Source organism: Orcinus orca, chromosome 14 (genome assembly GCF_937001465.1).
Source record: "Orcinus orca chromosome 14, mOrcOrc1.1, whole genome shotgun sequence".
Taxonomy (NCBI): Eukaryota; Metazoa; Chordata; class Mammalia; order Artiodactyla; family Delphinidae; genus Orcinus; species Orcinus orca.
The window spans coordinates 62,824,970-62,851,399 of record NC_064572.1 but is presented as its reverse complement, the minus strand read 5'-3'; the positions used below and the strand labels follow the sequence as shown (position 1 = coordinate 62,851,399).

The 26,430-nt window shown below is 39.5% G+C and overlaps 1 protein-coding gene across 1 annotated transcript in view; it reads left to right on the top strand.

Moving 5' to 3' along the window:
• PKD2L1 (polycystin 2 like 1, transient receptor potential cation channel) overlaps nt 1-26,430 on the top strand; it is a 167,992-nt gene that overhangs the window by 44,980 nt on the left and 96,582 nt on the right. Inside the window, exon 9 of the mRNA XM_049697126.1 lies at nt 1,358-1,434. The gene's annotated coding sequence lies outside the window, so the exon portion shown is untranslated. The remainder of the gene's footprint in view (nt 1-1,357; nt 1,435-26,430) is intronic.

Below are 26,430 nucleotides of genomic sequence, written 5' to 3'. Positions count from 1 at the left end.
AATTCTAGAGAATATATACTTTGTAATGTTGGGTATCTTCTAGGTATGTCCATTAGATTAAATTGTGAATTACGTTGTTCAGAATTGTTAACACTTCTTGATGAATTGATCTTCTTTATCTTAAGTAATGCTTTTTTGCTTTAAAGTTTATTTGTCAGATATTAATATAGTTGTTGTTAGTGTTGGCCTGGTATTTTTTTTCCATCTTTTTACTTCAAAACTTTCTGTGTCCTTATGATTTATGTCTCTCTTGTAAAAACTCATATAGATAAATTTAATCAATCTATCTTTGCTTTAACTGGGATTGTTTAATCCATTTACTATGATTACCGACATATTTGAATTTCCTTCTATGTGATTTTTATCTGTTCCACCTTCCCCACATGTATCTTTTTCTATCTTTTCTTGCCTCTTTTAAAGGGATTGAATATTTTTTCATTCCTTATTTCCCTGTAGTAACTTAGAAATCATACACTTTCTCTATTCTTTTAGTGTTTACCCTTGAAATTTTATTATCCATATTCAACTTTTCAAAGTCCCAAGGTAATCAGTGTAAACCACACCTGCCAATAAAAGACTGTAGAAGGGCTTCCCTGGTGGCGCAGTGGTTGAGAGTCCACCTGCCGATGCAGGGTACACGGGTTTGTGCCCCGGTCTGGGAAGATCCCACATGCCGCGGAGCGGCTGGGCCTGTGAGCCATGGCCACTGAGCCTGCGCGTCTGGAGCCTGTGCTCCGCAACGGGAGAGGCCACAACAGTGAGAGGCCCGTGTACGGCAAAAAAAAAAAAAAAAGAAAAGAAAAGACTGTAGAAAACTTTGACTCCAATTATCTTCCTTCCAATTTATATGCTATTATTTTCATGCACTTTAATTCTGTCTTGTTTTATTTAAACCCCATAAGACATTGTCATTATTATTTAATCTAGTTATTGTTTTTTTAGAGTCACCCACGTATTTACCACTTTCTTTGCTAATTATTTTATCTGTGGTCTCAAAAAACATCATTTTCCTTCTACCTGCATTACAACCTTTAGAATTCCTGTAGTGTGTTGGCAAACTCAGTTTTTGTTTGAAATATTTTTGTTTCATTCTTGTTTTTGAAAGATAGCTTTACTAAATATATATTCTAGGTTTATAATTATTTTATTTGAGCATATAAATATATTATTGTTTTCTGGCTTCCATTGTTCCTTCTGAAATGTCAGCTGTAAATCTAATAATCTTTCTTTTGAAAGTAGTGACTTTCTGTCTGCTTTTAAGACAGTCTTTTTGTCTTGGGTGTTCGGCAGCTATGCTGTGCTGTTTCTAAAGGTGGGTTTCTTTTCTCTTTTTTTTTTTTGGCCACACTACTTGCAGAATCTTAGGTCCATGACCAGAGATCAGCAGTGAAGGTGCAGTGTCCTAACCACTGGACCACCAGGGAATTCCTAAAGGTGGGTTTCTTTTTTAAAAAATTTATTTTATTGACATATACAGCAAAGTGATTTAGTTATACATATTTATGCATTCTTTTTCATATGCTTTTATATTATGGTTTATCACAGGATATTGAATATAGTTCCCTGTGCTATAGAATAGGACCTTGTTGTTTATCCATTCTCTATATGATAGTTTGCATCTGCTAATCCCAGACTCTCAATCCATCACTCCCCTCCCCCTCCCTTGGCAACCACACGTCTGTTCTCTATGTCTGTGAGTCTGTTTCTGTTTTGCAGATAAGTTCATTTGTGTCATATTTTAGATTCTACAAATAAGTGATATTTATCTTTCTCTTTCTGACTTACTTCACTCAGTATGATAATCTCTAGGTCCATCTATGTTGTTGCAAATGGCATTATTTCATTCTTTTTTATGGCTGAGTAGTACTCTATTGTGTGTGTGTGTGTGTGTGTGTATACACACACACACATATATATATATATACACACTACATCTTCTTTATCCATTTATCTTTCGATGGACATTTAGCTTGCTTCCATGTCTTGGCTACTGTAAATAACTATGCCACATTCTTGAATATCATCTAGTTTAAAGGTTCCTCAGTTCTGTTTACTTTTCCCCCATCTCAACTTTGAAGAGCTTTACCCCCAAAGCTCACTTTTAGTCTTAATAACTTCTCACTAAACTGTGCTTTCACTGTTATCCATTCAACCTTCTTCTGGGTTGTTGGAATCCTAGACCTTGTGCCTGTAACATGCTTTGTGTGCAGTTTAAGCTAAACCACAGATGAGCCAGTCAAGTTTAGGAGCTTTTCTAGGATCTGTGTCCTTTAGCTATTTCACTTCTCATTTGAACTTACAGATTCTTGAAAAGTCCAAGGATTTTCACAAAAGTCTCTTATAAAAACACATGTAGAACCTATCAAAAAAGAGATTAAGAAAGAGGTGGGGGTGACATGAGGACTGCTCTTTTTAAGGCAGGTACTTATAAGTTGAGTTTTTCTTATGTAGGCATTATTTCAAGCAGTAGTGTTTGTGTCCAATATTGGGCTCACAGATGAAGCCTGAGACAGAGAATTTGACAAGGACAAAAGAGAACAACAATGTTAGAAAATGTGAAGAGTAAAACTAGTGTTAAGAGGGCCTAATAACAAATTTATTCCTGACTATAAAAAGACAGTTTAATGATTCCATTGAGGACCAAATGGGAAAAGACAGCAATTGCTTTAGAAAGGATTTAGTCTGGATATTAGGAAGACCGTTCCTAATATTGATATTGATATTGATGCTGGAATTCATTTTCAGAAAAATGGTGAGATCTTCTCTGGAGATATGTAAAGAGAGTACAATCTGGTCTTTTTTCAAACTGCTTGAAGGTGGTTCATTCATTCATTCAACACATATATAATGAGTGGCTGTGTTGTTCTAGATGCTATTCTGTGCACAAGGGATACAGCTCTCAAAAAGTAGGAATGAACTGTTTGTCATAGGACTTACATTACAGAGGTGGTGATGGTGGGGGAGATGGATAATGAATAAATGACAAAGCAATTTCAGATGATTCGTGCTATAAAGCAAGATAATTAATAAGAAATGGCTAGAGACCTACTTTAGATCAGGTGGTGATGGAAGGCATTTCTGAAGAGGGGATGTATGAAATGAGACATGAAAGACAGGAAAGAGGCATCTCGCATGGATCCACAGAGGAGCAGTCCAGTGAATGGAACAGTAGACGCAAAGGTCCAGAGGTAGGAACAAGTTGGGCAGGTTTATGGAACAAAAAGAAGACCTGTAAGGCTGAAGCATAGTAAGCAAAGATGGGGAGAATAGTTGGAGATAAGGTCAAAGAGGTAGAATAAACTAAATCAGGAAGAGCCTTCAAGATATTTGGATTTGATTCTAAGAGAAATGGGAAGCCGTAGGAAGGTTTTAAGCAGGGGAGTATTGTGATATGGTTTATATTATTGAAAAATGTATTCTGGCTGTTGTGTGAAGAATGCATTAGAAGAATGATAGAATAGAAGCAGGGAAAACCATTTAGGAGACTGCTGTGGAGGTCCAGGTGGAAGACGATGGTGGCTTGGCCAATGAGGTTAGCAGCAGATGTAAAGAAAAGTAGACAGATCCAAAGATTTTTTCCAATACATTGGTTCTATGATTTTCAGAGGAAATTAATTTTTTATTTCAAAAAGAAAAATAATGTAGGCATGCAAGAAACACAAAAGTTTAACTTTTAGTGCCTATGATTTCACAATGGCTTGTACACTTAACATTGTTTGCGGATGGGAAAGACATTCTTTAAAACGAGAGCACTGATGAAATCAGTGTCATACTGGTGTTATGGAATGGTCTTGATGGAGATGCATTCTCTGGTTGGTACGTTGACAAAGACCCTTTTCTTCTTCTCAGTCCTCTGCAGTCATAGCTTATTAGTGATAAGGCTGGAAAGATAATTTATGGCACATCATGCAGAACCTTGTATGATAGGCTAAGGACACCATATTTTATTTTGTAGGGGGAGTCATGGAAGATTTTTCTGAACAGAGGAATACGTATGATTAAAAACTTTTATTAAAAATGTTAATTTGGTAGGCTTCTCTGGTAGCGCAGTGGTTGAGAGTCTGCCTGCCGATGCAGGGGACACGGGTTCGTGCCCCGGTTCGGGAAGATCCCACATGCCGTGGAGCGGCTAGGCCCATGAGCCATGGCCGCTGAGCCTGCGCGTCCGGAGCCTGTGCTCCGCAACGGGAGAGGCCACAACAGGGAGAGGCCCGCGTACTGCAAAAAAAGAAAAGTTAATTTGGTAAATAATGGATCAAAGCGGAGAGATCCTGGAGATAAGAGAATCACTTACAAAACTCTTGCAATTACCCAGGAAAGAAGTAATAAGGCTTGGGCTTCCCTGGTGGCGCGGTGGTTAAGAATCTGCCTGCCAATGAAGGGGACACGGTTCGAGCCCTGGTCCGGGAAGATCCCACATGCGGCAGAGCAACTAAGCCCGAGCGCCACAGCTACTGAGCCTGCGCTCTAGAGCCTGTGAGCCACAACTACTGAGCTCACGAGCCACAGCTACTGGGCCCGTGTGCCACAACTACTGAAGCCCACGTGCCTAGAGCCCGTGCTCTGCAACAAGAGAAGCCACCGCAACGAGAAGCCCGCGCACTGCAATGAAGAGTAGCCCCTGCTCACCGCAACTAGAGAAAGCCCGCGCGCAGCAACCAAAACCCAACGCAGCCATAAATAAATAAGTTAAAAAAAAAGAATAAAGCTTTACTTTAGACTAAGATAGAGATAGAGGTGGGAAAGGAAGGAACTGATGAGATGAGAAACATTTTGGAGGCTGACTTACAGCCTTCAACACAAGTTACAAATGGAACTGATTGGAATTAGTAAGTGGAAGAGAAGTAGGCAAAGGTTGTTTCTGAGATTTTGAATCGGATGACTAGGATGCTGTTAAGAGAAAGTGGAGTACAGAAAAGGAGATGGTTTGGGGCAAGAAGAAATAATAATTCACAATGATGAGAATTTACTTAACATTTCTGAACTGTACGCTTAAAATGGTTAAGATGATAAATTTTATGTTATGTATCTTTTTACCACAATTTTTATGAAAAAGGAGGAAACAAAATAAAGAAAAGAGTAATAAAGGCAAGCTGTTCTGTGTCAGCAACAGCAGTCTGCCAAAGGACAGTCTGGAGAGAGAGAGAAGAATGCCTTAGTTTGGTGAATTATAGGGCAAATCAAGGTGACTGATGGTGATTATTCAGCTTAAGTCCTGCAAGAGTGAAACATGGTATCTAATGACCATATCAGCCTGTCCAAAAGCCAGCCCTCCAAGAAACCCTGTGGGGTTTTATTTTGCTCTGGACTTATGAAGAAATATGTTTCATATTTTTAAAAAATAAGCACCAAGCAATACACAAAGCTGTCCTTACTCAAGTGATCATACCTCTGCCAATGTGCTAGAGGAAGAGTGATGAAATGACACCTCACCTATGGCTTTAAATGGCTTCTTGCCTAGCCACTGCCTGTATTGTTTAGCTACCCAGGTTTTTTGAGCACCAGCCTGGATGGCTCCCTGTGAGGGTATTTTTTTGGTGTGTTTCCCACTAGTCATGGTTATCCCTTCCTTATCTGTCATTCCCTAGTCTCTCTCTCTCTCTCTTCTTTTTTTTTTGTAATTCAGCCATATTGAGGTATAATTGACAAATAAAATTGTAAGATATTTAAAATGTACATCTTGATGATTTGACATACATATGAAAGGCTTCCTCGAATTCGTTAATTAACACATCCATCACCTCACATAGTCATCTTTTTTGTGTGTGGGAGTACACTTAAGTTCTACTCTTAGCAAATTTCAATTATACAAGGCAGTGTTATCAACTTCTACCCCTCCCCAGCTTCCTATCACATTTTATAAGCAACCACTGATCTTTCTATCACTATAGATTAGTTTTCATTTTCTAGAATTTCATATAGATGGAATCATATACAGGGTGTACTCTTTCTCTCTGTGTTATTTTATTCAGTATAATGTTTTTGAGGTTCTTCCAAGTTGTTCATTAATCAACAGTTCATTTCTTTTTTTTTGCTGAGTAGTATTCCATTGTATGAATATACCACATTTTGTTTACCCATTTACCTGTAGATGGTCATAAGGATTGTTTCCAGTTCTTAGTTTTTACAAAGAAAGCTGCTATTAACATTTAATACAAGTCTTTGTGTGCACATGTACTTTCATTTATTTGGGGTAAATACTTAGAAATGGAATGACTGGTTCACATGGTAGGTGCAGCTTAACATTTTAAGAAACTGACAAACTTTTCCAAAGTGGTTATATCATCTTACATTTCTACCAGCAGTGACCATTTTACATTTCTTCCAGCTACCTGGGGACACTGACAACACCAAATGCTGGTGAAGGTGTAGAGCAGCAGGAACTCTTATTCATTACTAGTAGGGATGCAAAATGGTACAGTTACATTGAAAGACAAATTGGCAGTTTCTTACAAAACTAAACATACTCTTACCATATGATCCAGCAACCCAAAGGATCTGAAAACTATGTCCACACAAAAACCTGCATACAGATGTTTATAGCAGCTTTATTCATAACTGCCAAAACTTGGAAGCAACCAAGATGTCCTTCAATAGGTGAATGGATAAATAACTGTGTTACATCCAGACAATGGAATATTATTCAGCTTTAAAAAGAAATGCACAATCAAGCCATAAAAAGGCATGGAGGAACCTTAAATGCATATTACTAAGTAAAAGAAGCCAATCTGAAAAGGTTACATGCTGTATGCTTCCAACTATATGACATTCTGGAAAAGGCGAAACTATGGAGACTAAAATCAGTGGTTGCCAGGGATTGGAAGGGAGAGATGAATAGGTGGAACACAGAGGCTTTTTAGGGCAGTGAAATTACTCTGTATGATACTATAATGATGGATACATATCATTATACATTTATCCAAACCCATAGAAACCCTGGAGTGAACCCTAATGTAAACTGTTGAGTTTGGGTGATTATGATTTGTTAATGTAGATTCATTTATGTAGATTCATCTCCGATCTGATGGGAGATGTTGATAATAGGAGAGCCTATGCATATGCGGGGACAGGGGCATATGGGAAATCTCTGTACCTTCCTTGTAATTTTGTTGTGAACATAAACCTGCTCTTAAAAAAATATTTTAAAAAATCACTTAAAAAAAGTTAGAAGACAGCCTATTCTTAGAAGTAGAAGTAGGTATTAGAAGTAGATATGGGCAGAGGTGGATTTCCCATAAGACTAAATTAGAGCCCCTTGAACTGCCATATGTTTTTGTAAAATTTATAAAAATAAGACATTTTTGTATTCTTCTTCTTAGATGGCTCCCCAAATTGTATAAGCTATAGGACACAGAAAATCTAGATCAGTCCAAGATATAGGGGATGGGATCCTTTATCCTGAGTGTTCTTTTTTGAAACTAGCTAAACCATACCTTTCCTGGGAAAGGGGGACTTAGGTTCTAATCAGTGAAAAACTTCAAGATCATTGAATGAACTTGTAATCCTTTTTAGTTTAAGATAAACTAAAAAAGTTTAAAATTTTTAAACATTTATATTCCCAATATAGTTGGGATCTCTCCCAACTATGACAGTATAAAGCTATCATCTGTATGTTGGATGTTCTTAGTTTGTCTTTAATATTTGTCACTTTCTGGGAATTCCCTGGTGGTCTAGTGGTTAGGACTCTGCATTCTCACTGCCAAGTGCCCTGGTTCGATGCCTGGTTGGGGAACTAAAGTCCCACAAGCTGCGCAGGGCGGCCAAAAAAATATATATGTTTGTCACTTTCTCTTTGATATTTTAAATTTCTTTTTGGTTTTTAAAATTTCCCTCTTTTTCACCTTCTATTTCTCTTAAGGTGTTATCTGTTATGTTTGTTCACTCTGGTGTTCCTGGTTGTTCAGTCTTTGTTTCTGAATTTTTTTCTTTTATTTCTAATTCTTTCATGAGTTCTGTCACTTTATTTCTGAGTATTTCTATTTCTGATTTCTACTATTCTTTTATGTCTTGTATCATTTAAAAATGTTTTTTGGTTTGTTTTGAAGCAGAATATAATAGCTTTAATGTGTTCTGGTGTGCTTTCATTTTCATTGTCTGTAAAAATGTTATCTGCTTCTCATTCTCCTTATAATAACTTTTATTGGATTTAATCTTTAAAAAAATTTTTTTATAATAATAACTCACCTTTATTGAGTGCTTTCTATTCAATATATGCCAGACATTGTCCTAAATGCTTTATCTTTTAAAAATATTTATTTATTTATTTATTTATTTTTGTCTGCGTTGGGTCTTTGTTGCAGTGCCTGGGCTTTTTCTAGTTGCAGCAAGTGGGAGCTACTCTTCGTTGCGGTGCGTGGGCTTCTCATTGTGGTGGCTTCTCTCATTGTGGATCACGGGCTCTAGGCGTGGGGGCTTCAGTAGTTGTGGCACTCAGGCTCGGTAGCTGTGGCACGTGGGCTCTAGAGCGCAGGCTCAGTAGTTGTGGTGCATAGGCTTAGTTGCTCCACAGCATGTGGGATCTTCCCGCACCAGGGCTTGAACTGGTGTCCCCTGCATTGGCAGGTGGATTCTTAACCACTGTGCCACCAGGGAAGCCCTACTGGATTTCATCTTGATACTTTTCTGTTACTTATTTTTATGGGATGTTGGTTTTCCTGAAGTTGTCGAAGGTAAGTGTGTAGTGTTTCAAAATATGGTGTCTTACTTTCTGCAACTTCCTGACATTGTTCCCTTCCCCCACTTGATCTGACCTTCTCTTTCCCTGGCTCTGTAGATCACCATTACCAGGTGGATAGTTCTCTCAGGAAGGAGACAAACTGCTTCTGGTTGCTTTGAAAATAAACATTTAAGTAGTGTTAAGGTCCATCAAAAAATAACTGATGGCAGGTATTTGTCTGCAGTTTGAGAGGTCTTGGCACTCAGGACCACTGGGTGAAGACCTCCTCCGTGAACTCTAGGCCGCTTTGCTCTAAGAAAATTCTCTTCGGGGGAATAGTCTAGGCTAGAGTCACCCTCTGAGCTGGGCTCTCTCAATACTGTTTTTCCTTTTCTCCAACTGGGTATGAGATTTAGTCTCAGGCAAAGAAGAAGGAGACTGTTGAGTTCCACTCATGAGGCTGTATCATGGCACAGTAAAAAGGATGTTCACAAAGTGAGGCTCTGGGCCCAGCTCCACCACTACTCCAGCGATAATGAGCAAGTCATTTCACCTTTCTGTGCTCAGAGAATTCTCAGACAAATTTCATTTGCCTAGCAAATTGGTTCCAAATGCTTTGGAACTTAATTATAAAAAAGAAAAGAAGATAGGTAGGGCATGCACTTTCCAGTTCCATTTTGTAAGCATCACACCATTTTTATCCGACACCCTGTCCCTTCTTATATGTGCGTGATCTGCTTGGCTTCTGAAAGCTTTTGAGTTTGATACCCTGGGACTGGGTAATTGTTCCCCCAGTTTTATTGAGGTATAATTGACATATAACATTGTATACGTTTAAGGTGTACAACATGATGATTTGATACATGTATATATTGCAAAAGGATTACCACAGTAAGTTTAGTTAATATTCATCACCTGGGACTAAGTTATTTCTAAGGCCATGTTTTTCAAAGTGTGATCTAAGGGTTAAAGTGAAGATGCCTGGGCTCCACACCAGGTTTACTTAATCAGAATCGCGAGAAGTAGCCTAGGAAACTGTGCTTTTAATATGTGCTCCGGAGGACTCACTCGCTTACCAAACTTGACAACTCCTGTTAAGGTTAGTTCCAACTGTATCATTCTAACACTAATGATGGGGGGATTAAGGACTGCTAAATATATTTATTTTATCTACCTGCTATGATTCAGAGGCAGGAAGGACACTTTCCGTATTTACTTTTTTAACTGGTTATTGGAGGCAAGGATGAGCAATTTTCCTCAAAACAGGGCATTAGGACATGAAAAAAATCATGTAGAGAGTCCTTAGATTACGCAGGTGCTCTAGAGATCAAGGTAGTGGGCTACTACTACTACTATTAATAAATACCATTTGTTAATCATCATGTGCCAGGCAGGGTGTAAGGACACTAAATCACCTCATTTGAGTCTTCTATAGCCTTCAGAGGCAGGTATGACTATCTCCTGTTATAAATAAAGGTTCAGAAAGGTTAGGTAATTTTTTTAATGTCCCATAATTGATGAGTTGTTGCTTAGATTCGAACTCAGTTCTGAATGATACCAAAGTTAGACAGATCACCCCTGTTCCCTAACTGGGATGATCAATAAGTACATGGAAGGGAGACAATGCAGTCTCGTACTACGGAATTACAAATCTGTTGGGTCATCAAGTCTTTGCCCATACTGGGCTGGAGGAAACACCGAATAGAGGTCTGTTTAGTAAGCTCCTCAAGGAGATAGATGGGCTTAGTCAGTCAGTTGTGCTCTTATTTCCTAGAGAACTCACTGCCACAGAATAGATTCTCAATACATTCATTGTTCTTTTGTTTGTTTGTTTGTTTTTGGCTGCATTGGGTCTTCATTGCTCCATGCCAGCTTTCTCTAGCTGCATCCAGGGGGGCTACTCTTCGTTGTGGTGTGCCGGCTTCTCATTGCGTTGGCTTCTTTTGTTGTGGAGTCCCCACGTTCATTGTTATTGAACTGAGAAATGAAAGCTGTGCTTGCTGCAAGGACAGATTCCTCTTAAAATAGTTTTACTTTCCAAATCTTGCATAAATGATCTTTGGGAGAGCTTTTAAAAAAGGCAGGTGGGGACTTCCCTGGTGGTGAGGTGGTTAAGAATCCACCTGCCAATGCAGGGGACACAGGTTCGAGCCCTGGTCCGGGAAGATCCCACATGCTGCGGAGCAACTAAATCCGTGCACCACAACTACCGAGCCTGCGCTCTAGAGCCATGAAGCTAGCGTGGCCTAGAGCCCTGCTGCGCAACAAGATAAGCCACTGCATTGAGAAGCCTGCGCACAAGACCCAGTGCAACCAAAAATTAAATAAATAAATAGATAAATAAATTAAAAGACAGCTGACTGGGCCCCTCCCCAAAGTTATGAATCAGAGTTTCTTGGGCTAGAATCTGGGATCTACACCTTTAAAAAAGCTTCCCTGGTGATTCTGTTGGTCAGGCAGGTTTGGGAACTATTGGATTAAATTTTCCAAAATGAATTACTTGGGCTAGGCGATACGTTTCCTAATTGAAATGGGCCTGATTTGAGTTGCCAGGCAAGCCCTCTCTGGCAGAAAGAGCCAGCTTTCTTCCTTAGCCTCTAACTCCTCGTAATTCCCTTGTACTTCCCACCCTATACCTTCTCCCCGCTGTCACCCTGTCTTTCCCACCCGAAGCTGGCTGAAAAACGAGTTTAGAACAGCAGCGCCGCATTGTGGAGAGAAACAGTATAGTGCTACAAAAAGCACAGGACGCAGTCCTCATAGATTACTGGGGCTGCAGTTGCCATTTTGTCCTGCAGAGGGCACAACTTCCTTACGTTTTCTTAGCTGAGGAAGTTTCTTTTCCTTACCCACGTGGGTGATCTCAGTAAACATCCCCTATAACAAGGCACGGGGTGGAACATCGCGCTAGATCAGAAACCAAAAACCTCCCCGCTGTGAAACTAGAATAAACTGGGATGACTAAGTACGTAGGCATTCACAAAGCCTTCTGCTAAGTTAAATGCCAGTCTCTGTGACAGTCTTGGTCAGGGTGAGACTATGGGTGGTCCCCATTCCCCAGTAAATATGTGACTTTATTTTAAAAATGTCTATCTCGGGTAGTACCTGGTGTAAGATCTGTCTTGGAAAGATTTATATTTTATATGGTACACATAAGTCAGGCATTAATTAATAGATCAGCCTCTTATATAGTGATATTTCTCCCCAAGGACACATTGGTTTATTTTGGTGGAGCAGGTTGGGGTACCATAGTGTTGTTCGAATTATGCATCTTTTGATCGAATCCTACCTGGTGAAGTCTCTCTCTGTCTCTGTCTCTCTGTCTCTCTCTCACACATGCACTCCCATTTTTCTGGTATTTGTCCCTGCACACATTTTTCAATGGCCTAATCATCTTTAGTGATCCAGCTAACTTAATACAGCTGGAAAGAAGATGTATGAAAGTTTACATAAATCCATAGTCTACCTGATTACATTCTCTTCTTGTTTTCTAATAGCTGCATGTAGGCTCCAAAGTTGGGAGGTAGAACTGGGAAGGACCCACGTCCCTGCAAATTTATGTAAGATTTCCTGGCAGGTGATGGCATGGCTTTGTTTCTCTGCTTTGAGACATCGAACTGCTTGGTTTTCTGAACTTTACAGTTACACTGTTAGCCGGATCACAAGGTTTAGTGTCCTGGTTTCCTTGTGGTTTTACTTGCTCTGATATGTTTGCTGTCTCCCTAACTAGACTGTAAGCCCTTTGGCTGCAGGCTCCAAGCCTAGATCTCTTTTATCCCTCAGACACTCACACTGTTGGATGTGTACTACCTGCTCAATACAAATGTTTGGGCTGACTGAATAATGAGGAAAGGTGTTTTAAAAGAGTGAAGTGTAAAGGAGAGCCAGGAAAGAGAAAGAGAGAAATAATACTGTTTCTAAAAGACTGTTTTAACTGACCAGTGGAAGGAAGTACAGTTAAGAAGAGGAAAAGCATGGCAGAGAAGGTCTAATCAAAGGCAACATGAAGGGAGGAAATTAGAGTGTAGTTTTTTCAAAAAGTGGAAATGCTATTGTGGACAGTAATAACTTCTGAGGAGATATTCATGGTCCATACAGGAAGAAATAAGATTTCTTCAGTGACTGAAAACCAAAATGAATGGTACAAAAGGTATCCTGTGAAAGAAAGTTATATTTTTGGAATGAGTCCCAATTGGTGAATGAGTCTACAGATTTAAAACAATAGGCCAAGCTTCAAATTCTTCCTGAATGTTACAATCAAATATTGAAGAACAAAACCATTTTTTATTATTTATTTATTTATTTTTTGGATGTGGACCATTTTTAAAGTCTTTTTTGAATTTGTTACAATATTGCTTCTGTTTCATGTTTTGGTTTTTTGGCCGTGAGGCATGTGGGATCTTAGCTCCCCGACCAAACCCTCCTCCCCTGCACGGGAAGGCAAAGTCTTAACCACTGGACCACCAGGGAAGTCCCCAAAACCATTTTAAAATCTGGCTTTATTCTTCTGTAGAATTGAGCCAGTTTAAGTGTCCACTAAGATTTCAGAGAGTTCTGGTTTCGCGTTAGCTCCTTAGATACAGTGAATTGAGGAGGACAGCCTAGCCTTTCTGACGCTCAGTCTCATCAGTGAGGTGCGTGTTCCAGAGACCCTTATTTAGCATATTTTAATGCTTAGAGAGATTTAGAATTTAGAAAGGATTAAGATTTACTGAAATAAAAACATACTTGGGGGCTTCCCTGGTGGCACAGTGGTTGAGAGTCTGCCTGCCGATGCACAGGACACGGGTTCGTGCCCCGGTCCGGGAGGATCCCACATGCTGCGGAGCGGCTGGGCCCGTGAGCCATGGCCACTGAGCCTGCGCGTCCGGAGCTTGTGCTCCGCAACGGGAGAGGCCATAGCAGTAAGAGGCCCACGTACCGCAGAAAAACCCCAAAAAACAAAACAAAGCATACTTGGAAAATAGATTTTTTTTCTTATTTTTACTTGCTTTATAGTTGCACATATACCTGACAGAATACATCTGGAGTGTTGTAAAGCAAATTCGGAATTTTATCACTTCACTCATATCTATTTCTCTCTCTCTCTCTCTCTCTCTCTCTTTTGTGCACGTGAGCGCTCTTTTTTTTTTTTTATAGTGGAGGAGAGCAGGAGTACATATTCTTTCCTCCTACCCAGGCCATTGACAAGAGACTCCCTTATTCCTGCCTCTTTAATAAACATGTTCTCAAACCCCAGCCTCTGCCTCTTTAAGTGTCTTCTAGGCTTGCTTCTAGTCTCCTTAAAATGCCCTGCTCTCAAATATATGGACACCAAGGGGGGAAAGTGGCGGGGGGTGGGGAATGAATTGGGAGATTGGGATTGACATGTATACACTAATATGTATAAAACAGATAACTAATAAGAACCTGCTGTATAAAATAAATAAATTAAATTAAATTTTAAAAAATTGCCCTGCTCTCCTGAGCACCTACCACTTTAAATGTCTTCTGTCTGCTGAGCTGTCTGCTCTATCTTGGGCACCTGTCCTTTGTGTCTAACCTATCCTGGGCCTTGGCCCCTTAATTTAAAAAAACAAACAAAAAAAAAAACCCCAGAATTTTATCACTTCACTCTTGTCTATTTCTTATTTAAATAATTGTTTTTTCTGTCTCTGAAGTGATTGTTTCAGTGGTAGCATCTCATATTACTTGAAGGAGAAATAATCCATTGATTTTAGTGATATAAATGTGAAATGGTTGGGATCTGGATCAGTGATTTGGTCATGGTTGTAAAGAAGAATAAATAAGTCTGCAAACTGTAAACTGTTGGAATAGAGCATACTGGTTAATTGGGTTTCTGATTAACTATGGGTTAATGAGAAGACACTTGTTTGAAATCTCTCTAAATTGACTTGGTGCCTTTTCCTGCTTTAATAAGTAGTCTAATGAACATAATTAAATCTTCTCTTTCTGATTCAGCCTCCTGCAATGCCTCAGGATCATTACTCTGAACATAATATAGAATTCTATACCATACTGTAGTGACAGAAGGTTTAGGAGTTTAAAATGGCCCTGGACATTTCTGCGCTTTTGAAAAATAAGTCTCTGTGATCTGGGCATTTCACTGTATGTAAATTTACCTTAATTAAGTAAATGCCTGTTACATATTGTAGAATAATAGACTATTCGCTCCAGAAGACTTTTGAGATTATGAAATTCAATGCCATTATTTAATAGATGAGAAAACTAAGACCCAGAAAATAACGAGGATTAGTATAGCGAGACAACGATCGATGTCTCCTGATTGCAAATCCAGAGGCCTTTGACTCTACCATGCTGCAACTTTCAAATGGCTTGGGATTTTTGTCATTTGTCTCCCTTCCCCCATAAAAAGTGGAGTCCATTCTCAAAACTGGCTATTTGGGGGTTTTGGTCAAATGAATATAAGCTCCAGTAAAATGTAAGCTCCCTAGGGGAGCCTGTTTTGTTCACTGACGTCTCTTCAACACCTAGAACAGTGCCTGCCCCTTGGAAGGCCCTATATAAATGTTTTTTGAATGAAAGAATGAAATGAAAGTGGAATATGTGTTCTATACAAGATAACTTGATCTCAAGCTCATAGGCTACCTCTAGCTCTGTGTTAATCTACTCAGCATTTATTAAGACTGACAGTATACAGATTACAGGTTACAATCATTGGAGTTCATATGAACTTCGGGTTCATAATTAGAAAAGGAAAGTAAATGGATAAATATGAAATAACTGTGGTGAAACATCATGAACTTTTGTCTCACTTTGACTGGGTATCTCAGTTTCAAACCCCACGTGTTTGAAGTGAGGAGCCCAGATGTTAAACTGTAAAAACCCTCTTCAGATGGTCAAATGGATCAACAAAAGAGAAGATGTCACAACTCAGCTTTGCCAAGCTGTTTGTTAAATATGAATTCTAATTCTGTTTAATATTTAAACATCTCTTCAAACAAGGCAAACAGAGCCATCAAAACTAGGGAGAACACAAAATTCTTGGACACTGTACCCTGTGCTTATTATCAGATATGCCCTTTGACTCTCAAAATTTGTGGGTATGTTTAAATCATCCGATAAGTGCTTCAGTATTAAGAAATACCTCAGAAACAAACTCAAGAATGAATGAATTGCAAAACCCCTCTATTTAAGGACTAGTTTAAAATTTAACAGTGTAAACATTTAAGGTTACATGCATTCACAGGTAGATTTAGACTTGGAGTCATGGTTTCAATAATACAAAATCAGAAGAGGGTACTTATCTACAAAACGAGATCCAGATGTTATCACTTTATATTCCTGAAAATGCTTTTAGGTCTCCAGAATTCTTTGAATTTTTTTTTTCTTGAATCACCGCTAAACCATAAGTTCCTCGAAGTGGACAATCATGTCTAATTCCCATTTGTATCTGCAGTGCTTGGCACAGTGGTGGAAAATAAAAGGAAATTAAGTATTTGTTGAATGAATGAATTTTAGGGACAGAGTTAAGGGGCCTCTTGTAAATTATAAGGATACATGGAAACGTTAATAGGAAAATGTTTATGGTATCCAGGAGCATTTAACCAGAGTAAAGAGATGGGTAAAGATTAAGGGAAACGCAGACTTGTCTTTTCAGACTGATCTCGAGTATTTGTGAGCTTGCCTCTAAGCCCCTTAATCCTCATTATCACGAATATCCATTTCGAGAGCTTTGTGAGAAACACATACACACAAAAACATCTTTGCTGTTACGCAAGTACATTGAAAGGACAGCTTTCCTATAACTTCCTTATTTCTAATTTTACCTAATTTCTGAACTACCGTGCCTATTAATAAAGAATCTTACACGTGCCATAGAGGTACTGCTTTCTGGGTAGAAATTTGACTTTCTATACTCTCTGCACTCGGATTTCTTTTCAAATCAACTGTAACCTCTCTGGAACAAGAAGTTATATGGTAGAAGAGATTACAAGGTGGTGAAAATGATTGGGCATAGGGAATGCAGGGAAGAGGAGACTCTTTCTGACCCTTAAACTAGGAATGTGCAGCCTTTTGGAAGCAAAAAACTGAGAACTGGCTACCCAGGCAAAGTTGATGGAATGTGCTTCCTCCTCAGAGAAGTGCTGTTAGGACCCAGCATCCCGTGGGGGTCAGCCTGAGACCTCAGGGGTCAGGGCTGTTGAGAGGGTCTGGTTTTCTGTACTTAAGGCTTGGAAAGTCATTGTTCATGCCAACTTTTCCTAATCTTATAATTCTAGAAATGTCAAGATCAGGGACGGAATCTGTACTTTATCTTTCCATTTTTCTAGTCAGAGATTGGGCTGAATGTGTAAACCTCCAGTAGTAAATGGCACCTTCGGTTAATGCTTAATTTATTAACCTTAGAAAAGGAAGTGTCCCCTTGTATTTTTATCATTGACTTTAAGGGTTAAACATTTCACACAAATGTTTTTATTAGTTCTTCCCAACATCCTTATAACTAGATAAGGAGCACAAATAATGCTACACAACAAATCAAATTCCTGAACCACAAAAAGAGGTTAGCTGACTCTTAATCCCAACTTCTCAGCAAAGGGAGGTTTTGTTGTTGTTTTTAAACGGTCTTTGCTCTCTTCACTGGTGAGCTTCTTTGCAGAGGAGAAGCTGAGAAGCTTAGAGAAATGTCCTGAAATATCTCAACAGAGCTTTGTCTTCTTGCTATTTGAGTGAGGACCTTAACAAAATCTCTCTATGAGAGGTGGAGTTCCATCAGTTAAACTCTGACAGTAAATCCTTTGACCTTTTTGAAGGTGAGGATTAGGGCTGACCTAAGACAAAATGATGAAATAATCGAAGTTATCTACCTTTCTCTCCTCCCACTTATAGGCACCTACCCTAGAGTTTCCTTCTCAGCCCCACCCTCCCTGTTATCTCTTCATCAGGACCTGATGACAGTCAGACTCTATTGCTCCTCCCTTTTTTTTCGAAATTCAAGTTCTTCATTTTTATCCTCTCTGAAATCTAAACTGATTTTAAAGATGACAATGAATTAATCTGATAAATGAATGAATGAGCTGCTTCCATTTGCTAAATCCATTTTCTCTTTCCACTTTCACCTTAATTCACTCTGGCTCTTTTGCCCACCACTGAATTGAAGCTGGTTATCAGTTACCTTCATTGTTTGAGTTCCTAGATGCATTGGACATGTTGACCCCTCCTTCTTTCTTAAAATTCTTCTCTTAAACTTCAGACTGCAATTTCTGCTGGTTTTCCTCCTACGTAGAACAGTCTGGCCATTCCTCAGTCTCCTTTGTCGACTGCTACTCCTCTGCACGATCCTTAAATATTACTTCTTCAGAGTGCTCGCCTAGGGTCTCTTTTCTTATTCTAAGCTTCTAGTTTGGCTGTCTCAAATACTCCATGACTTTGGCCGTCTTTTCTATGCTCATGAATCCCACGTCTGTCCAGCCCCTCTCTCTCCTGAGCTTTAGATATGCATTTCCAATTGCTTCCAGAACACTTCCCTGGGATGTTTCACAGGGACCTGCAACTCAACGTGGTCAAAATTCAGCCTCCACATTTCTTCTTCCTCCTCCGTGTCCCTAGCTCAGTGAATGATGCCACCATAAACCCATTTGCTTATAACCCAAAATATAATTTAAAAAAATTTTTTTTGCGGTACGCAGGCCTCTCACTGTTGTGGCCTCTCCCGTTGCGGAGCACAGGCTCCGGACGCGCAGGCTCAGTGGCCGTGGCTCACGGGCCCAGCTGCTCCGCAGCATGTGGGATCTTCCCGGTCCGGGGCACGAACCCGTGTCCCCTGCTTCGGCAGGCGGACTCTCAACCACTGCGCCACCAGGGAAGCCCACCCAAAATATAATTTAACAAACATATAGTTTTTAAACACTGTTATGTGTCACATACTATGCTAGAACATGTACACAGGGATAAGGTGTTGGATAAGATTGGTCCCTGTCCTTGAGTTGCTTATAATCCTGTAGGGAAGGCAAACATTAAATAAATAATTGCACAGATACCTAATTCATCATAATTGTTACAAGCACTACCAAGGAAAAGATAAGGAATCATCTTTGACTCTTTCTCCTTCCTACACCTATCAATCTTTCTATCCTATCAGTTCTAACTCCTAAGTATCTCTTCAGTTTGTCCCCTTTTCTCTAGTGTGCTGCCATCAATAGCTCTCCCTTGAACTGAAATAGCTAACAGATTTCCTGTGTCTACCCTTGTGCCTGTGGTCTATTCACCACTCCATATCCATAGTGATCTCGTACAAATGCACATCGGCATGTCACTTCCCTGTTTAAAACCCTTCAGTGGAATAAGATTGTTTATATAAAAAAGGTAATAAAGTTGATAATAGAGGTGAAAACATAATCTGGGGTTATTGAGCAAAATGCTGCAAGTGGTTCAGAGAGGGAGGGAAATTTGACTTCCCATTATAAACTCGTCTGTACCATTTCATCTGCTTTATGTACATGTGTTACTTTAATAAAAATAAATAAGTGGTGACCATGTTGTAATGTATAGAAATATCAAATCACTATGTTGTGCACCAGGAACTAATATAGTGTTATAGGTCAGTTATACTTCAAAAACAAACAAACTCATAGGAAAAGAGATCAGATTTGTAGTTAGCAGAGGTGGGGTGGGGAGGAGAGAGGGAACTGGATGAAGGTGGTCAAAAGGTACAAACTTCCAGTAATAAGGTAAATAAGTACTAGGGATATAGTATACAACATGATTGATATAATTAACATTGCTGTTTGTTACATATGAAAGTCTTTAAGAGTAAATCCTAAGAATTCTCATCACAAGGAAAAAATTTTTTCTTTTTCTTTAATTTTTATCTATATGAGATGATGGATGTTCACCAGACTTATTGTGGTAATCATTTCGTGATGTATGTAAGTCAGATCATTATGCTGTGCACCTTAAACGTACACAGTGCTATGTGTCAATTACATCTCAATATAACTGGAAGGAAAAAAATAAAGGCAATAGTTCTCTGTAAAAAAAAAGAAAAAATATTGAAAGTTAGTATACTTGGACCAAGGCGAGAGGAGCTTGTATCCTAAGCCCCAGGTTTTAGGGGCCCCTTTGATCTTCTTTCAATAGGTGGGGGCATCCATGAGACCAAAGGGCTGTGTCCACCCTGAATCTGTGTTCACCTCCTTCTAGACTAGGCTCTGGGGACTTGGAACCCCAGTACTTCTTGCCCATGTGGCCTCAAGTCCGCTTCTGGAGCCCATGTGGGCCTCTTCCCTGGGTCTACTCTCCAAGGGTGGACTGCACCACCTGTGCACACGTCGCCAGACCCCAGGGGTGGCTGTTTGAAGGGTATGTGACTGGAACTGAAATGTGGGAGTTAGAGAGTTATCCTGGAAGAGGGCGAGGACCCTCCCAGAGCGGGGGAAGTGTGGGGAAGTGTGTAGAGGCTGGGGGCTGGGAGCCGGCTCTTCTTGGTGTGGAACTCTGTGGCATTTGGGAATTCTAAATCCAAATCTAGCCTTCTAGAACATGAAGGCATATGTGTCAAGGCAAAAGCAAAGACGACCTCTTTATCCTCTTTTACTTAACAGTTTGTTGGCTTCATTTATAAATTCTAAATATTTGAGCGCGGTATGTGGGCCTTTGTTCTCTTGCCATAGCTCTGCAAATGTTAGGGGCAAACCTGTTGAAAATCCTCCTGATAACCTTTGTTTCTCCCTTACTACTACAAAGAAAAGAAAAGAAAAGAAAGAAATTAGGAAAGTGTTGGGCTTCACTGGTGGCACAGTGGTTAAGAATCTGCCTGCCAGTGCAGGGGACACAGGTTTAAGCCCTGGTCCGGGAAGATCCCACATGCCGCGGAGCAACTGGGCCTGTGCACCACAACTACTGAGCCTGCGCTCTGGAGCCCGTGAGCCACAACTATTGAGCCAACATGCCACAACTACTGAGGCCCACGCTCCTAGAGCCCGTGCTCCACAACAAGAGAAGCCACTGCAATGAGAAGCCCGCGCACCGCAACGAAGAGTAGCCCCTGCTCTCCGCAACTAGAGAGAGCCCGTGCGCAGCAACGAAGACCCAACACAGCCAAAAATAAATAAATATATCTATTAAAAAAAAAGAAATTAGGAAAGTGTGGTTCTAAAGCCCTCCGGACATGCCTGTGCCTTTCCACATAATATTTAAAACTGCTTTTAAATGTTTCATAAGCCACGTTGCCACAGATGTAACTCAGCTATGGGAAACCCAGCATGTGCCAGGCAGCCACTTTAGAGATCCCGAAGGTCAGTGACAGGAGATGACACAACCCTGTCAGGCCAGCCCCAGCTCCCTCCAGCATCTCAGGATGAGCGTGTTCCTGTCTTAACTCCGTTCAGATTGAACCCAGCTGCGCTTTATGTATGTGACCTTCCATATGGTTTACCTCGTTCTTGTTACCCAAGCAAAGACATCGTGTTCACTTTACTGAACACTCATATTTTCAAACTGGCCCAAGTTTGTAGTTTTGTAAAAAATTTGAATTTGAAACTACTCTGATTCTCTCTCTCCTTTCCTTCCTTCCTTCTTGAAGACACGGCACATAGACATTTGTTCCCCAAAAAAGAAAATTATTGTGAATTTCTTTTGTCCCGAAAGTAAATAAGCTTTTCATTGGGAAGAAAGCAGACCAGCTTATGGACCCAGAGTCCAGGACTTCTCATCCCATTTCTAAGAGGGTCCCATCATGTGCTCTTCAGCAAATACTGGAGCTTCTTCATGCCTCTGTTTCTTCATCTCTAGCTACACAGAGCTGAGGCTTCTGTCCTACTGCCCAAAGGAAGTGGCTATCTGCATAAACTGAATAAGGACAGAAAAGTACAAAATGTCATGTGAATATGTTTTATTCATGAGAAACAGTATGAAAGCAGGGTACAGTGATGAAAGAACTATTGGTCACAGAGGGTATTTTTTTTCCAGCCACACCCACGTACTGACAACAATCTCAGCCAGTTGTGTTTTCTCTGATTACAAAGAGGTAACAGAAGAAAATTCTGGCTGCACCAGAGTCCCACTTCACATAAAAGGGACATTTTTGGAGGCAAGACTCATGGATAGCAAGACTAAGGGGTAGTCACAAGGACAAAGGTTCCTTCCAGTTCTAAAATTCTAGAATTTTAAATTTTTTGAGAGTTTGAGAGTAGGAATGTTCAGCTGAATAGAACTACTCCACTTTTCAGTGTTAGTGTCAAAATTCTGGCATCGCCTGGTCAGTCTGAGGTTGAATTTATCTTAATCTGGGATTAGGTCAGTTGACCTCGCAGGATTAGAAATACAGGATTTCAAAAATTTTATTAGCTTTGCTGGATGAATCCAAAAGATAGGAACGTATACCTTTTACTGGCATCCAAAAAAGCTTGACCAACACCTTTTCCTTTTATTGAATCACTCACTAAATTACCAGCCTGATGGGAAAGGAGTATAGATTTCCAAATCCAAGGATAATTGAAGGTAAGCCCTTCAGTGCTAGACCAAGAACAGGGCTGTGAAGGGTCTGGAGTCTATTTCTTCCCAGACAGAGGGTGGAGTGGGATGAATATATTAGACAGGGACAGAGAAGTGCATGTCTCACAAAATGGAAAGGAAGAACTACTGACAGAAGAAGCAGGGGCAGCTCCTGTTCATTCCTGCCCTAAGCCATCATTCTGCCCTTGGCCGGCATCACTGAGTGTTAGAGCCTACAACTGGCTGGAGATACTCACCATCCTTATAAAGCCACTTATTGAATAAAATGTTGTGAAGAGGTCCACTTTCTTCATACAAGGCTAGTAACTGATGGAAGTTTCATACTCACTTTGAAGTTTGGAAACATACAGTAAGTCCCCCACATATGAACAGGTTCCTTCCGAGAGCGCATTCATTAAGTCCCATTTGTTCATACGTCCAGCAAATTTAGCCTAGCTACCCAACTAACACAATCGGCTATATAGTACTGTACTGTAATAGGTTTATAATACTTTTCACACAAATAATACATAAAAAACAAACACAAAAACATTTTAAATCTTACAGTACAGTACCTTGAAAAGTACAGTAGTACAGTACAACAGCTGGCATACAGGGGCACCACGTTCACATCTTTGAAAGTTTGCAACTTGAAGGTTTGTATGTAGGGAACTTACTGTATTGTAGATCTTGTGTACTGGTCCTCCATCACCAGAGTGAGATGAGTGAATTCCTGTGTGTTTCCTCCTGATTCCTGTGGTAACTAAATCACTGCCAAAATAGCTTTTTCTGTGAAATGTTTAAAGAAGATAAAAATATTACAGTTGTTATTGCAAATGTCTTCATGAAAAGAATCTTTTTTTCTTAGAATCTCCCACGTTGGTCCTAAGGCTAGATGCAAATGGAATTTCCTTCATGAAGGAAAGCTAAGGATTCTCACTATGATATGCGAGTTACTTACCTCTTGTCTTCCTTAATGAAAGATCATCATTTCCCATTGCAGTTCTTTGTAAGGGCCCCTAAGGTAACCTGTTGTTGGTAGATTTTGACTCCAAACCCAGCTTCTATTGATATGTCCAAGTGACCAGTGTAGCTGAGATGGCAGCAAAGAATCTATGGGATATCTTTGGTATCTGCTCTATCTCTTTGCCAACCTAAAATCTGGGAAGGTTGCAGGTTACTTTTTAACACAAAGGATATACAAGCCAATATGGAAATATTCTCACCTAAGTTTATGAAACTTTCTGATTTCTTCTATATAGATTGTGTCATTAAATAGGTATGTACAAAAAGCTATGAAAATTTTTTCATATAGGTCTGTTAGTTAATAGCTAGTATGTGTTTCTCACAAAATCCTGGAACAGAATCAAACTCCCATTTTCAATATGGGGTGGGAGCTCAGATTGGAAAAGAAAGAGGAAGACATTATACAGAGAGTATAAAAGCCACTAGCTTCCAAGTCCTGAATTGCTTCGACCTCATTTCCCCATTGCTATACCAAAGAAATATGCAAATATTTTTCATTCTGCTGATGGGCACAGTGATAATGAACTAATGTTGGCAAGATCTTTTGAAATGAGAATATAAAGTTTATTAAAGAAGCAAGAAACAAGACTAGAGAAAGCCCTTTTGATTGGCCAGATTTTATAATGTTACATAACGTGTTTTTTGCACCAAAGGAATAGGGCAGCTGACTTTAAAAAGGATTTTTTAAACTCTTCCTTTTACTTTGATAATAGCAAAAACCAGTTTGATTTAGCAATTACTTAAACTGTTTGAAAATTCAGGCATCTGAGAGCCAAATGATGTAGTCCCCACTGCTTTGTTTTAATCTTTCATTCAGCAACATTTACTGAATTTACAGTGTATGTCAGCACTCTTCCAGACTGGGTGGGAGATAGAAAGATGTCTAAGAGGGGAACACCTTCCACAAATGAATTTATAATTTAGTAGAGGAGGTAAGGTATACATACACAAATATCCAGCATAAGACAATGCAATGCAGGCTGTAAGAAAAGTGCAAAGTACTTTCCTGGGGTGATTGGGACATGTTGTGGTGAGTTGGCCTTGGAGCTGGTCATGAATAGGACAAGATCTTTCAGAGTGAAAACATGGTCAGAGTACCTCCTCTGTGAAGGTTTTGCTGACCCTCTCCCCACTCCCCTTCCCTTCCCTGCCCCAAATGGAGGTAGATTTGTGTGCTACTTCTGCCTTATTGCATACTGTAATTTATGTAGACTTTCATTGTAACAATTATATTCTAATTGCTGTTTGCAAGTGTTGTCCCTCCAGGAAATTATAAAGTGCTTTAGGACAGGAACCATGTCTCTTCATGTTTGTTTTCCTAACATATAGCAGGGTATAGTGTATCTACTGACAGTGTATCTACTCAATAAATATTGAGGGAGAAAGGAAATACATTACACAATACATTCAGGGATCAGCGTGTGCTGGAATTTGGCTGGAATCAAAGATTCATGAAGGAGAACAGTGAGAATTAAAGCTCTAAGAGTAGGTTGGAAAGTAGGTCTGAAACTATCAAGTGTTGGTGGTAAATGGAACAGTGGAAACTCTTCTATGCCGCTGGTGAGACTGTAAATTGGTACAACCATTTGGGGGAAGAGTTTATTAACATCTAATAAAGTCAAAGATGCTCATATCTTGTGACCCAGAAATTCCAATTCTAGAGTAAGTCTTGTTCATGTTTACAAGGAGACAGATGTAGAATATCCATAGCAAAAAGTTGGAAACAAACTCAGTGTCCATCAGCAGGAGAATGGATGAATAACTACAGATTTATCAATAATGAGTAATGAATAGCTATAATAATTATATCTACGTTATATATATTCATATGAGTCATAGCTGATGTATAATAATAAATAACTACAGATATATCAACATGGGTGAATATCATGCTGGTGTTTCACCTGTTGATACTCATAACAGCCTGAGGAGACAACCTCCTGGAGTTACAGTTAACAATGTTTTATGAAACACTGGAGCTCTACCACCCGCACTTCTGGGTGTCTAGCTTGCATACATACTGACTTCTGCAGATTTTGGTTTCTCAGCCTCCATCATCATGTGAAGCAATTCCTTATAGTAAACCTACCCATCTGTTGATCAGTCAATAGGTCAGTAGATGGGTAGGTAAAGATCCTGTTGGTTCTTTCTCTGGAGAACACATACTGGTATACCTACTAAATAAAATGGGTTTTTATTTTCTTCTTAATTTGCTCACATTTCAAAAACTCTTCAATTCAGGTTCCTTATTTGAAATTAGGGCTAGAAACTTATGTCTCATCAGGCTGTTGTGAGTATCAACAGGTGAAGCACCAGCATAGTGCTGGGCACATAAGTGCTCACTTAAAGTTAGTACTTTTGATTGTGACCCTTGCTAAAAGAATATTGCTTGGTCAATTGATCATGAAGCCAGCCTGCAAAAATGTGGGTTGGACCTTGAGTGGGTGGGTGAGTGGGAATGGTAGGGTCAAACCAGCTTACCTCAATATACTCCAGAGTAAATCTGAAGTCCAACGTAAGTTCAATATTTTCTCCCTGCCAAGAAAATGTGGGCTGTGTCATTCTTTTATCATCAAAGATATCATGATCATCACATGATTTTTACTGTACTTTTATTTTACTAACCTTAGAAGCTTATGGGCACTAACTTCCAGGAAGAAAATGAGGTCCAGCGATTTACCATTATTCCCACATACAAATGGAGAAATTGAAATTTGGGAATTGTGTCTTACCCAAAAGAATATGACAAGTCAGCCCCTAAGTTCAAATATCTCTCCAGACATATAGGCAGCTAGTTAGGTCAGGTTCTCTGTAGAGTTAAATGCCAGGTGAAGTGAGGGTGCAAAATAAAGAGAAGACATTGGTCTCCCTTCAAGCTAAGGATAAATAGAAGCTAAAACTTGTGGAAAATATGTAGAAACCCATCCTATGAGGAATATATATATTTATGATTCCAGTTCCTTCAAGTCTTTGCTCAAATTTTACTTTCTCAATAACACCTACCTTGGTCATTCTATTAAATACTGCAGTCTACCCCCCTGCCCATTACTTCTGATTCTCCATTTCCTGCTGCACTTTTAAATTGAAGTATAGTTGATTTACAATATTGTGTTAGTTCAGGTGTACAGCAAAGTGATTCAGATATATATATATATTTGAAAAAGAGGATATATTATATATATCCTCTTTTTCAAATTTTTTTCCATTATAGGTTATTACAAGATGTTGAATATAGTTCCCTGTGCTATACAGTAGGTCCTGGTTGTTTATCTATTTTATATATAGTAGTGTAT